At 44.0% G+C, this 15,548-nt stretch overlaps 1 protein-coding gene across 2 annotated transcripts in view; it reads right to left on the reverse strand.

The window, feature by feature from the left end:
* Nucleotides 1-15,548, reverse strand: part of LOC123766096 (uncharacterized) — a 204,056-nt gene that overhangs the window by 23,963 nt on the left and 164,545 nt on the right. Inside the window, exon 1 of one of the 2 annotated variants that reach the window (XM_045754940.2) lies at nt 9,109-9,265. The exons of the other annotated variant lie outside the window; for it this stretch is intronic. The gene's annotated coding sequence lies outside the window, so the exon portion shown is untranslated. Of the gene's footprint in view, nt 1-9,108; nt 9,266-15,548 lie in introns of those variants that run through there. 2 annotated transcript variants of the gene reach the window in all.

A 15,548-nucleotide genomic window follows, 5' to 3' on the forward strand; every position in this document is an offset into this window, starting at 1 on the left:
TTCTCAATCTTTCGTACATTTCTTTTCACTGTTGGAGGTAAATCAAAAATCAATTCTCCAAAATTCATTTTTATTTCTAGTCTGACACGACACGAGCGCGTTTCGTAAAACCTATTACATTTTCAAAGACTTTAGTTCACAAATACACAACTGAATAGAACTTACGCATATCCGATTTTATATCTACATTTGAGTGAGGTGGAAGGGGTGATGTGGCATTAACACAAGACAGAACAAGATGTGGTATTAATAGGGTATTAATTTCATCAACACAAGACAGAACAAGAGTATTAATAGGGTATTAATTTCATCAACACAAGACAGAACACGAAACAATGGATATTGAATAGAAGTGTTTGTAGAAAGCCTATTGGTCCATATTTCTTGATGCTTCTATATTGGAGCGGAGTCTTGAGGTGGGTAGAATATAGTTGTGCAATAATTGGCTGTTGATTGCTGGTGTTGACTTCCTGATGTGTAGTGCCTCGCAAACGTCAAGCCGCCTGCTATCGCTGTATCTATCGATGATTTCTGTGTTGTTTACTAGGATTTCTCTGGCGATGGTTTGGTTGTGGGAAGAGATTATATGTTCCTTAATGGAGCCCTGTTGCTTATGCATCGTTAAACGCCTAGAAAGAGATGTTGTTGTCTTGCCTATATACTGGGTTTTTTGGAGCTTACAGTCCCCAAGAGGGCATTTGAAGGCATAGACGACGTTAGTCTCTTTTAAAGCGTTCTGTTTTGTGTCTGGAGAGTTTCTCATGAGTAGGCTGGCCGTTTTTCTGGTTTTATAGTAAATCGTCAGTTGTATCCTCTGATTTTTGTCTGTAGGGATAACGTTTCTATTAACAATATCTTTCAGGACCCTTTCCTCTGTTTTATGAGCTGTGGAAAAGAAGTTCCTGTAAAATAGTCTAATAGGGGGTATAGGTGTTGTGTTAGTTGTCTCTTCAGAGGTTGCATGGCTTTTCACTTTCCTTCTTATGATGTCTATACATCATATGAAGGAAAGTGAAAAGCTTTTCACTTTCCTTCTTATGATGTCTATACATCATATGAAGGAAAGTGAAAAGCCATGCAACCTCTGAAGAGACAACTAACACAACACCTATACCCCCTATTAGACTATTTTACAGGAACTTCTTTTCCACAGCTCATAAAACGGAGGAAAGGGTCCTGAAAGATATTGTTAATAGAAACGTTATCCCTACAGACAAAAATCAGAGGATACAACTGACGATTTACTATAAAACCAGAAAAACGGCCAGCCTACTCATGAGAAACTCTCCAGACACAAAACAGAACGCTTTAAAAGAGACTAACGTCGTCTATGCCTTCAAATGCCCTCTTGGTGACTGTAAGCTCCAAAAAACCCAGTATATAGGCAAGACAACAACATCTCTTTCTAGGCGTTTAACGATGCATAAGCAACAGGGCTCCATTAAGGAACATATAATCTCTTCCCACAACCAAACTATTGCCAGAGAAATCCTAGTAAACAACACAGAAATCATCGATAGATACAGCGATAGCAGGCGGCTTGACGTTTGCGAGGCACTACACATCAAGAAGTCAACACCAGCAATCAACAGCCAATTATTGCACAACTATATTCTACCCACCTCAAGACTCCGCTCCAATATAGAAGCATCATGAAATATGGACCAATAGGCTTTCTACAAACACTTCTATTCAATATCCATTGTTTCGTGTTCTGTCTTGTGTTGATGAAATTAATACCCTATTAATATCACCTCTTGTTCTGTCTTGTGTTGATGAAATTAATACCCTATTAATACCACTTCTTGTTCTGTCTTGTGTTAATGCCACATCACCCCTTCCACCTCACTCAATGTAGATATAAAATCGGAGATGCGTAAGTTCTATTCAGTTGTGTATTTGTGAACTAAAGTCTTTGAAAATGTAATAGGTTTTACGAAACGCGCTCGTGTCGCGTCAGACTAGAAATAAAAATGAATTTTGGAGAATTGATTTTTGATTTACCTCCAACAGTGAAAAGAAATGTACGAAAGATTGAGAAAATTCGTGTTAGAATTATTAATCTTACTTTTTCGGTCATATTTAATAATATATGTCTACAGGAAAGACTGCTACCAAAATATACTTATATTTATATATATATATATATATATATATATATATATATATATATATATATATATATATATATATATATATATATATATGTATATATATATATATATATATATATATATATATATATATATATATATATATATATATATATATATATATATACATATATATATATATATATATATATATATATATATATATATATTTATATATATATATTTATATATATATATATTTATATATATATATATATATTTATATATATATATATATATATATATATATATATATATATATATATATATATATATATATTTATATTTATATATATATATATATATATATATATATATATATATATATATATGTATATATATATAATACATATATATATGTATATACATATATATATATATATATATATATACAGTATCTATACACTACAGTATCTGCCTCTCTTTTCACGCAACTTTCCATTTGCATCCGGATGGGTTTTTATATACATACTATATAGATGTCGTATCTGTGGCGGTAAAAAAACATGCTTTTAAACAAAAGAACTGTGTTTTATATGTGTTTTTCATGCGAGGGAATTCCTCAAAATCTCTTTACTGAGTGTTTTAAATTTTTACACATCGTGTTTTTCCACGTTTTTACCTACTATGTACATGCCTCACCTGTGACAGGAAAAAAAAACATGTTTTTTTTTAAAAACAGCATCATATGTTTGACTTAAGAGCAACACACACACTATAATCTCGAAAAGATCTTCACCCGATTGTTTTGAAATTTTGACACAACGTACCATATGAATACGCATGTGTTTTTATATTCTTACTATATAGATGCCACACTTGTGACAGGTAAAAAACAAATTTTTTTTTTTTAAGACAATGCTATCTGCTGCATGTAATAGCAAAACACACTATACTAAATATTTTACGATTCCATTTAAATGATTCCGTTTGCATTGAAGATTGGAATTTTCATAGATTTCGATTTATTTTCATATTGATTGAACTATGTTGTATGACATTGTGTTGTATTTGTTTGCCATTCCATTAATTTTGTTAGTATAAGTGTAGATGCCGCACCTGTGACAGATAAAAATATATATATATATATTTTTCTTTTATACAGCATCATCTGTTGTATGTAAGAGCTACACAGGTTATACTAAATACGTTACTATTCCATTTAAAAGTTTTCGAGTTCATTGATAAAATTAATTTTCTTAGATTATAATTTATTTTCATTTTGATTTAAATATTTCGTGTGACATTGCATTGGAATTGAACTGTGTTATTGACCATACCGTTCATCTCGTGATTATAGTTTATTTTTTATTTTTTCATTGTTTTTCATTTTGCTTTTTTAACTGTTTTTGTTAAATTTCAGTGATGGGAATAACAGTTCGTTTGGGAATGCATCGAACGAGGGAGTGGGAAATGTTGGGGAGGACGAAGGGACGGAAGTGGGGGATGTTGGGGAGGACGAGGGGACAGGGGAGGGGGTAATGGAGGGAGGACGAGGGAGCAGGGGAGTTGGGGATGGTGGGGACGAGGGGACAGGGGAATGGAGAATGGTGGGGAGGACTAGGGGACAGGGAAGTGGTTCCTGTAAAACTTCTAATAGGAGGTAATGGTGTTGTGTTGGTTGTTTCTTCAGAGGTTGCATGGTGTGTCACCCTCCTTTTAATGACTTCTTTAAAATAACCGTTAGAGAAGTCATTATTGACTAGGACCTGCCTTGCTCTACAGAGTTTATCGTCAACCTGCTTTCAGCTAGGGCTGTGAGTGAGAGCTCGGTTGACATAGGCGTTGACAACACTCCGCTTGTACCTGTCCAGGCAGTCACTGTTAACAATAATGCACATTTCTATGATCGTTTCCTTAGTGTTGACTGCAGTAGGGAAGTCACCATTCCTTTCTGCGACTGTTACATCAAGAAAGGTTAGCTTCCCATCACTCTCCATCTCATAAGTGAAACTTAACATGGAATTTTGCTCGAATGCCTCCTTCAACTGCTGCTATCATCCGACATCAGGTACCTGCATAAATATGTCGTCAACATACCTGCAGTATATGACAGGACTTAAGTCCATATCAACTAAGACCCAACCTGTCCTCTTAAAAATAACATCGCTTTTGGCCGTTTGCCCATATGACCGAAAGTGGATGTAATTTGAAAATGAAAAAATATATGAAAATAAATTTGTGATTTTTTTTTAACAACAGTAAGTTAATGGTCCTCTGGTAGGTTTGGTGGGCAGGAAATTCTCATAAAGTTTCAAAACTTTATGAAAAACGTTAATTGAAAGTTTCGTCTCCTAACCTTTCCTAGTAGGCCGGACGACTCAAACAGAAAATGGAACAGTACGTCACTTTTGTGAGTCGATTTCATTTCAAATTACTTCCAATTTTGGCCATAGCGCGCATACGAGCGAAAAGCGACTTTATTTTTAAGAGGTCGGGTTGCTATGGTACCCAGGTAAAAATTTGCGAACAGGACACGTAGGGGAGAACCCATGGCGACCCCATCCACTTGTTTATATGTGCTCATCGGGACTCAAGAAGGGTGCCTCTTTAGTGCAGGCTTAGAGTAACTTCTTCAGTATGCTCTCGGGTATGCCTAGAGAGGTACAAGCCTCTCGATATATATACCGAATCACGATATATTGTCTATCATCATCCCGATTGTTTCATCCACGGGCACGTTGGTAAACAGTCCTCTTCCTTTGCCTCTCTGTCTCTGTCTCTCTGTCTTTGCCCCTCTGTCTCTCCTTCTCTGCTTCTCTCTCTGTCTCTGCCTCTCTGTCTATGCCTCTCTGTCTCTACCTCTCGGTCTCTGTCTCTGCCTCTACCTCTGCCTCTAATGTCTCTGCCTCTATACCTCTGCCTTACTGTTTCTGCCTCTCTATCTCTGTCTCGCTGCCTCTGCCTCTGCCTCTCTGTTTCTGCCTCTCTCTCTTTGCCTCTCTGTCTCTGCCTCTTTTTCTCTGCCTCTCTGCCCCTCCTTCTCTGTCTCTGATTCTGTCTCTGTATCTGCCTCTCTGCTTTTGACTCTCTATCTCTGTCTCTCTGCCTCTGCCTCTCTGTCTCTGACTGTCTGTCTCTGTATCTCTGCCTCTGTCTCTGTCTTTGCCTCTCCGCCTCTGCCTCTTTTTCTCTGTCTCTGTTTCTGCCGCTCTGTCTCTGCTTCTCTGTCTCTGCCTGATTGTCTCGACCTCTCTGCCTCTGTCTCTGACTCTCTGTCTCTGCCTCTCTGCCTCTCTGCCTCTGCTTCGGACTCCGTCTGTGCCTCTCTGTTTCTGCCACTCTGTTTCTGCCACTCTGTTTCTGTCTCTGCCTCTCTTTCTCTACCTCTTTGCCTCTGTCTCTGTCTCTGCATCTCTGTCTATGCCTCTCTGTCTCTGTCTCTGTCTATGTCTCTGCCTCTTTGTCTCTATTTCTATCTCTGTCTCTGTGTTTGTCTCTACCTCTCGGTCTCTGGCTGTCTGTCTCTGTCTCTGTCTCTGCCTCTCTGTCTCTGCCTCTTTGTCTATGTCTCTCTGCCTCACTGTCTGTCTCTGTCTTTGCGTCTCTTTCTCTGTCTTTCTGTCTCTTTCTGTCTCTTTCTCTGCCTCTCTGTCTCTGCCTCTGTCTATGTCTCTGCCTCTTTGTCTCTGTTTCTACTCTGTCTCTGCCTCTCGGTCTCTGGCTCTCTGTCTCTGTCTCTGTCTCTGTCTCTGCCTCTCTGTCTCTGCCTCTCTGTCTCTGCCTCTTTGTCTATGTCTCTCTGCCTCTCTGTCTCTGCCTCTCTGTCTCTGCCTCTGTCTCTGATTCTGCCTCAACGTCTCTGCCTCTCTGTCTCTATATCTCTGCCTCTGTCTCTATCTTTGATTCTCTCTCGTTGCCTCTCTGCCTCTGTCTCTGCGTCTGTTTCTGTCTCTGCCTGTTTGTCTAGGCCTCTCTGCCTCTGTCTCTGCCTTTCTGCCTCTCTGCCTTTCTGCCTCTCTGCCTCTCTTCCTCTGTCTCTTTCTCTGCATCTCTGTCTATGCCTCTCTGCCTCTGTCTATGTCTCTGCATCTTTGTCTCTGTTTCTGTCTCTGTCTCTGTCTCTGTCACTGCCTCTATGTCTCTTGCTCTCTGTCTCTGTCTCTCTGTCTCTGTCTCTGCATCGCTGTCTCTACCTCTCTGTCTCTGCTCTCTGTCTCTGTCTCTGTCACTGCCTCTCTGTCTCTTGCTCTCTGTCTCTGTCTCTCTGTCTCTGTCTCTGCATCTCTATCTCTACCTCTCTGTCTCTGCTCTCTGTCTCGGTCTCTCTGCCTCTGTCTCTGCCTCTTTGTCTATGTCTCTCTCTGCTTCTGTCTCTGCCTCTCTGTCTCTCTCTGCCTCTATGTCTCTCTCTGCCTCTGTCTCTGCCTCTCTGTCTCTGCCTCTGTGTCTCGGTCTTTCTGCCTCTGTCTCTGTCTCTGCCTCTTTGTCTATGTCTCTCTCTGGCTCTGTCTCTGTCTCTGCTTGTCTTTCTTTGCCTCTCTGTCTCTCTGTCTACGCCTCTTTGTCTCTGCCTCTCTTCCTCTGTCTTTTTCTCTGACTCTATGTCCAAGTCTCTCTGCCTCTTTGTTTCTGTCTCTGTCTCTGCATCTCTGTCAGTACTTCTGTGCCTCTGTCTCTCTGCCTCTGTCTCCGCCTCTCTGTCTCTGCTTGTCTGTTTATGTCTCACTACCACTGTCTATATCTCTGCCTCTGTCTCTGTCTCGGTCTCTCTGCCTCTGTCTCTGCCTCTCTGTCTTTACCTCTGTTTCTCTGTCTCTCTCTGTCTCGGTCTCTCTGCCTCTTTCTCTGCCTCTCTGTCTTTACCTCTGTTTCTCTGTCTCTCTCTGTCTCTGTATCTCTGTCTCTGCCTTTCTGTCTCTTCTCTGTCTTTGTCTTTGTCCCTCTTTTTCTGTCTCTCCCTCTCATTCTATGCTTCTAAGCCTCTGTCTCTGGGTCTGCCTCTCTGCCTCTGTCTCTGTCTTTGCCACTCTGTCTATGCCTCTCTGCTTATGTCTCTGTCTCTGTTTCTGCCTCTCTCTCTTTGCCTCTCTTTCTCTGTCTCTCTGTCTCTGCCTCTCTTTCTCTACCTCTCTGTCTCTGCCTCTCTGTCTCTGCCTCTCTGTCTCTGCCTCTCTGTCTCTGCCGCTCTGTCTCCGCCACTCTGTCTCTGCTTCTCTGTCTCTACCTCACTGTCTCTGTCACTCTGTATCTGTCTCTGCTTACCTGTCTCTGTTTCACAGTCTCTGCCTTTTTGTTTCTGTCTGTCTATCTCTGTCTCAGTCTCTGTCTCTCTGTCTCTGTTTCTCTGTTTCTGTCTCTCCCTCTCTATCTTTGCCTCTCTGCCTCTATCTCTGTCTCTGCTTCTCTGTCTGTTTCCCGGCCCTCTCTTTCTCTGTCTCTTTGTTTCTGCCTGGCTGTCCCTGCCTAGCTTTCTTTGTCTCTCTGTCTCTGCCTCCTTGTATATGCCTCTCTGCCTCTGTCTCTCTGCCTCTGCCTCTGTGCCTCTGTCTCTGTCTCTGCCTCTCTGTCTCTGTATTTCTGTCTCTGCTTCTCTGTCTGTGCCTCTCTGTCAATGCCTCTCTGTCTATGCCTTCTTGTATCTGCCGCACTTTTTCTGCCTCTGCCTCTGCCTCTCTGTCTCTGTCTCTGCCTCTCTGTCTCTTCCTCTCTGTCTGTGCCTCTCTGCCTCTGCCTCTGCTTCTCTGCCTATGCTTCTGCCTCTCGGCCTCTGCCCCTCTGCTTCTGCCTCTCTATCTCTGCCTCTATGCCTCTGCCTCACAGTCGCTGCCTCTCAGTCTGTCTGCCTCTCTGATGATGGCTCAGCCTCTCTGTCGGTATCTCTCTGTCTCTGTCCCTGTCTCTCTGACGATGGCTCAGCCTCTCTGTCGCTGTCTCTCTGTCTCTGTCCCTATCTCTCTGCCTCTCTGACGATGGCTCAGCCTCTCTGTCGCTGTCTCTCTGTCTCGGCCCCTGTCTCTCTGCCTCGGCCTGTACCATTTTGCCTCTGCCTCTGTCTATGTCTCCCTGTCTCTGCCTCGCTATATCTGTCTCTCTTTCTCTGCCTTTTTGTCTGTTCCACTCTGTCACTGCCTCTCTGTGTCTGATTCTCTGTCTCTGCCTCTCTGTCTCTGCCTCTCTGTCTCTGCCTCTTTGACTTTGCCTCTCCTCGTTTCTGCCATTCTCTGTGTCTGTTTATCTCTGTCTCCCTCCTCGCTCTATCTCTGTCTTTCTCTCCCTGACTTTGACTCTGTCTCTGTCCTTCTCTCTAACTTCGTATTTATTCTTATCTCTCTTTCTCTGTGTCTCTAGCCTTCTCTCCCTGTCTCTGTCTCCGTCTGTCAATTTCCCTGTTTGTCTCCGTCTTCCTCCATCTCATTCTGTCTCTGTTTTTCTCTTCTCTCTGTCTCACTGTCTCTGACACTCTCTTCTTCTATGACTCCTCTCTCTCTCGGTCCTCTTCTTCTGTCTCTCTCTCTTCTCTCTCTCTCTCTTCTCTCTCTCCTCTTTTTCTCCTATCTATCTCTCTCCTCATCTCTCTCTCTCTCTCTCTCTCTCTCTCTCTCTCTCTCTCTCTCTCTCTCTCTCTCTCTCTCTCTCTCTCAGAATATTGGGGAGTAATCAAGAAAACAGCTCATATTGTTCGTTACCAATTGTGCCCTCACGAATCCATGAGAGATACTACAGGATCTCAGCACACTGCCTGGTGCTCTATCACATTATCTTATCACTTGTAAATTAGTTAATTTTCCCCAGCTGAACGCCAACAGTGACATGATAATAATTGACACTAATGGTCTACAAAGGTCCAGTAGGTACCAAGTATATTTTGGCTAACCATCAGGGTATGTAACTGTATGGATAACACCACACCAGTATAAACAATACGCAGCCTATAAAGCAGAACAGCTAACAAACTGAAGCACAATATTTTAACCTAACTGGAGCTCCGCTCACTACCATATTTTTTACTTACTACTTCAACATCCGATTAACGGACATGTGTAGTTCGCTTCTTTTTCAGTATCACAGAAATATGAGAAACGTAAGGTTTATACAAGGTTCTTTCTCGTCGAGGCGCTGATTGATTGGGAGCGGCGCACTACTCTCTCTCTCGCAGGCAGGCGCTGACTGGGAACCAGCTTCTCTCCCTGCTAAGTTACACGTACACTTTCGCCCCTCCCCGAGGCGTTGATTGGTTGCTTGTTCATTTCTCTCCCTCCCACTGATTGAGACACTGATTGGTTGCACGTATACTTTTCTCCCTCCTCGAGGCACTAGCAGATTGGGAGGGCACTCCTCCCTTCTCTTGTTTTGCGAGGTGTTGATTAAGTGTTTTCACAGTAGATCAACAATGCATGTTCATCGGACACCTGCTGGGTGGTCAAATTTAATTATATGGCTCACAGCAAATATTTAGGGAAATAGAAATGCTCAGTAATACCTGCAAATCAACACACTCAAATTACCCTATGCAACTGATTGTTAATTCTTTTTCAGTGTCACTCATTTCAGCCATAGCTTTGTCTTGGGTCTATATAAGACGAATAAATCCTGTGTTTTCCATTTACAGTGTGAAAAGGAACAGCGCTTTACAGTTTCTCCATTATATATAAGGGATTGTTGTCATGGCGAAACAACAATATACAACATCAGCAACATCAACAAAAACAAGAAAGGATATAGTAGTAGTAGCAGGCATCCATCAGTCTCAGGAGACTATGGAGTTGCGCTCTAATTGTCGGTCTGGAGTGGCCTCTCCAGGGCGCAAAGCCAGGGTAGGTTGATATGGGGGAGAAGCTGTCACCCATGCAGCAGGTCCCCCTCCCCCCATCCCGCTCTCCACGGAGCCAAAAGTCTCCAATGGAATGGCAAACGCCAATACGATTGGTTCCAGCGCCGTCGCAGGAACTGTCAGAACGAGGTTGAAGGCAAGAACGAGCTGCCCCTCGGGGCTCCAGCACCGGACCTGGAGATATAACAACAATAACACCAACAGAATCCACAAGACATCAATAACGGTAATAACAACTACAATAAACCCAGCAACGTCAGCAGCTACAACTACAACAACAGCAGCACAGCAACAACAACAATAATAACAACATTAACATATAAAACAAAACAACAACAAAAACGACAACAATAAGAATAAAAAAAACAATAACAAAAACCACAACAATAACAAAAACCAAGACAACAACAGCAGCAAAAACAAAAAGAAAAGCATGAAAATAACAACAAACAATAACTACAACTTAATAAGGAAAGAAAAATAGACATAAAAAACAACAACAAAAACAACAACATAAAAGACAACAGCAACAATACCAAGAAAACTACCAACACGAAAACAATAGCATCAATATCAATAAAAACAACAACAATAGCAATAAAAAAACCATATCAATGTTTCAAACCCCTTCGTAACCGGGTTCTTTTAAACTCTTCGATCCTTTCTAAGTTCAGAGATTTCTAACCTTGGTGGAAATGTAGTGTAATGTTTAAGGTAAGAAATTAAATTGCACTTAATAATAACCTTATTATTTTCTACAACTATCATTATATACAAGCTTCGAAAGAGGTTCTAAAGACGGACACTATGTAAGTCCCTCTGACGAGGTTTTCCGCGCTACACTAGCTCTCATGCTGGCTGCAGTTATGGAGACGTCTTCAAGCACCTCACTAGCCCACCGGCTAGTACACCCATTCAGAACTTTGTGTACCACATATGTCAGGCCAATCCTGGAGTATGCAGCCCCAGCATAGAGTCCATATCTAGTCAAGGATAAGACCAAACTGGAAAAGGTTCAAAAGTTTGCCACCAGACTAGTACCCGAGCTGAGAGGTAGGAGCTACGAGGAGAGGCTACAGGAATTAAACCTCACTTCGCTGGAAGACATAAGAGTTAGGGAGGACATGATCACCACATTCAAGATTCAGAAAGGAATTGATATGGTAGATAAAGACAGGCTATTTAACACAAGGGGCACACGCACTAGGGGACACAGGTGGAATCTGAGTGCCCAAATGAGCAACAGAGATATTAGAAAGAACTTCTTTAGTGTCTGAGTGGTTGAAAAATAGAATGAATTAGGAAGTGATGTGGTGGAGGCTGACTCCATACACAGTTTCAAGTGTAGATATGATAGAGCCCAATAGGCTCAGGAACCTGTACACCTGTTGAATGACAGTTGTGAGGCGGGACCAAAGAGCCAGAGCTCAACCCCCGCAAGCACAATTAGGTGAGTACCCAAACAGTAAAGTCTTCCAGCGATCAACTAGCCCTCTGGCTAGTACACACGAAGAGTGAAGTCCTCAGCGCTCCACTAGCCCTCTGGCTAGTACACTCCAACAGTGAAATCCCCAGTGCTCCACTAGCTAGTACACACCGACGGTGAAGTCTTCCAGCACCCCACTAACCCTCTGACTAGCACACACCGACGGTGAAGTCTTCCAGCACTCCACTAGCCCTCTGACTAGCACACACCAACGGTGAAGTCTTCCAGCACCCCACTAGCCCTCTGACTAGCACACACCAACGGTGAAGTCTTCCAGCACCCCACTAGCCCTCTGGCTAGCACACACCAACGGTGAAGTCTTCCAGCACTCCACTAGCCCTCTGACTAGCACACACCAACGGTGAAGTCTTCCAGCACCCCACTAGCCCTCTGGCTAGCACACACCAACGGTGAAGTCTTCCAGCACCCCACTAACCCTCTGGCTAGCACACACCAACGGTGAAGTCTTCCAGCACCCCACTAGCCCTCTGGCTAGCACACACCAACGGTGAAGTCTTCCAGCACCCCACTAGCCCTCTGGCTAGCACACACCAACGGTGAAGTCTTCCAGCACCCCACTAGCCCTCTGGCTAGCACATACCAACGGTGAATTCTTCCAGCACCCCACTAGCCCTCTGGCTAGCACACACCAACGGTGAAGTCTTCCAGCACCCCACTAGCCCTCTGGCTAGCACACACCAACGGTGAAGTCTTCCAGCACCCCACTAGCCCTCTGGCTAGCACACACCAACGGTGAAGTCTTCCAGCACCCCACTAGCCCTCTGGCTAGCACACACCAACGGTGAAGTCTTCCAGCACCCCACTAGCCCTCTGACTAGCACACACCAACGGTGAAGTCTTCCAGCACCCCACTAGCCCTCTGGCTAGCACACACCAACGGTGAAGTCTTCCAGCACCCCACTAGCCCTCTGGCTAGCACACACCAACGGTGAAGTCTTCCAGCACCCCACTAGCCCTCTGGCTAGCACACACCAACGGTGAAGTCTTCCAGCACCCCACTAGCCCTCTGGCTAGCACACACCAACGGTGAAGTCTTCCAGCACCCCACTAGCCCTCTGGCTAGCACACACCAACGGTGAAGTCTTCCAGCACCCCACTAGCCCTCTGGCTAGCACACACCAACGGTGAAGTCTTCCAGCACCCCACTAGCCCTCTGGCTAGCACACACCAACGGTGAAGTCTTCCAGCACCCCACTAGCCCTCTGGCTAGCACACACCAACGGTGAAGTCTTCCAGCACCCCACTAACCCTCTGGCTAGCACACACCAACGGTGAAGTCTTCCATCACCCCACTAGCCCTCTGGCTAGCACACACCAACGGTGAAGTCTTCCAGCACCCCACTAGCCCTCTGGCTAGCACACACCAACGGTGACGTCTTCCAGCACCCCACTAGCCCTCTGGCTAGCACACACCAACGGTGAAGTCTTCCAGCACCCCACTAGCCCTCTGGCTAGCACATACCAACGGTGAATTCTTCCAGCACCCCACTAGCCCTCTGGCTAGCACACACCAACGGTGAAGTCTTCCAGCACCCCACTAGCCCTCTGGCTAGCACACACCAACGGTGAAGTCTTCCAGCACCCCACTAGCCCTCTGGCTAGCACACACCAACGGTGAAGTCTTCCAGCACCCCACTAGCCCCTCTAGCTAGTACACTACCGCAAAGACGTCCCAGGGTCGACCAGAGTACTTCACTCTCTCATAACAGCAGACTAGAAGATGATAAACTAATATTAATGGGAGGTTCAACTATTTAACTCGGAACCGGGATCATAGATGGCGCCGAGGTCCGTCACAATCAATAAAAACAACAATATCAAGAAAAACAACAGCAACAAAGAAATATAACAATTAGCATAGAATACCAAACAACAGCAAACAATATCAACCAAAGAACAACAACTAACAGTAACTACAACTAACAGTAACTATAACCATAGAGTAACAAAACAACGACAATACAAACAAAAACAACAAAAATTCAGTAAGAAGGCTACAACAACAATAGAGTAACAAAGCAACCACAATAATATCATCAACAGAACAACAACTACATTGTCAAAAAATAACAACAAGAACAAGAACAATAACAAACAGTAACAAAAACCCATAGAGAAACGAAGTAGCAACAACAATAAAAAAAAACAATACCACACACAATTCTGGCAACTCGTAATAATTGTTCAGTTCACAAAAAATTTAATAAAATAAATGCAGGAAAGAAAGATATGATAAGATTAGATACAAGTTAAAAGATATACTGCCAGCCAGGATGTTTAGCAGAAGTGAACATGTGGGAACTGTCTCCAGCAACAGTCACAACAAGACAACTGAATCTCTATACTGTTGCCATTATGTGTGGTTAATATATCCAGCAAGAACTTTACTCAAATTATAACACTTGCTCACTGAACAACCATCAAGTACACTTCTGTCCTGAACAACCAACAAGTACACCTTTTTCGAGAACAACCGACAAGTACACCTTTGTCCTGAACAATCAACAACTACACCTAGGTCCTGAACAACCGACATGTACTCCTTAGTCCTGAACAATCAACAACTACACCTAGGTCCTGAACAACCGACATGTACTCCTTTGTCCGGAACAATCAACAAGTGCACGAACAACCAAAAACTACACCTTTGTCCTGAACAAACAACAAGTACAACAAAGTCCTGAACAACCAACAAGTACAACTTTGTCCTGAACAACCAACAACTCCACCTAAGTCCTGAACAACCAATATGTTCACCTTAGTCCTGAACAACTAACAAGTACACCTTAGTCCAGAACAACCTACAAGTAAACCTTAGTCCTGAACAACCAACAAGTACACCTTAGTCCTAAAAAACCAATACGTACACTTTAGTCCTGAACAACCAACAAGTACACCTTTGTCCTGAACAACCAACAAGTACACTTCAGTCTTGAAAAACCAACAAGTACACCTTAGTCCTGAACAACTAACAAATACACCTTAGTCCTGAAAAACCAACAAGTACACCTTAGTCCTGAAAAACCAACAAGTACACCTTAGTCCTGAACAACCAACAAGTACACCTCAGTCCTGAACAACCAACAAGTATATCTTAGTCTTGAACAACCAACAAGTACACCTTTGTCCTGAACAACCAACAAGTTGTGACGGTGTTCTCCCCCTTATATTTCTCCCACGCCTGCTGTAAGAGTCATGTCCACTTTACCCGAGCGTTCCCTACGTCGCAGGCATCAGTTTGATATATGTGGGAGAGTGTAGTGTTCTCGCCTTGCCGAGAAATTTGTAAAAGAAGAGTATTTTGGCCTGTGGTTTAGGCCCTTTAGGAAGCGAATATGGCGTTGGCTCTTCTGTTTTGCCGCGAAAACTGTGTGACGTCAGTGACACCAGATTGGTCGCCGACAGCAGCGTGGCACAGGGAGCCAATGAAAACCTCCCATGGCGAATATGACGTCACGAAGGAAGGGGGGTCCGGTCATCGCGCCGCGGTGGCGCCATCAGTCTACGACAGCACGTCAAGGAGGTCGGACGTGCGCTGCGGGGTCCTGTCAGTTGGACAGTTTACCCCATCTCCAGAGGATTTACGCGTCACCCGTGGTCTGCCGGCACCTGTGGGGTCTTCCTTCGTTCATGTGTTGGACCAGAGAAGGAATTGACAGAATATTGAGCAACAAGTGCTCCAGGGACAGGTGTTGTGCAAGAGTGGAGTCTAGGCAGCGACGTATGCGACGGCTGATAGCTTCACAGTGATGACGTAGTGGCTGGGCCAATCCTCCGGAGGGAGTCAGTCTGACACGACACGTCAAGGTGGGCGGATGTGTGAAGGTTGATCCTGTCAATCTGACAGTAATACACCACTCCCATGAATCTTACGCGTCACCCGTAGTCTGCAAGTACGCCAGAGGTCTTCCTTCATTCCATGTGTGCACCGAAGAGGGAATTGACGGAATATTGAGCATCAAGTGCTCCAGGATCGGGTGCTGTGCAGGTGGAGTCTAGGCAGTATCGTCTGGGACGTCTGATAGCTTCACAGTGACGACGTAACGGCTGGGCCAATCCACTGGGAAGCAGTGAAGAAGACACTAAGCGGGAATCCGAACGACTGCAGCCGAGA

This window comes from Procambarus clarkii, chromosome 9, assembly GCF_040958095.1.
Source record: "Procambarus clarkii isolate CNS0578487 chromosome 9, FALCON_Pclarkii_2.0, whole genome shotgun sequence".
Taxonomy (NCBI): Eukaryota; Metazoa; Arthropoda; class Malacostraca; order Decapoda; family Cambaridae; genus Procambarus; species Procambarus clarkii.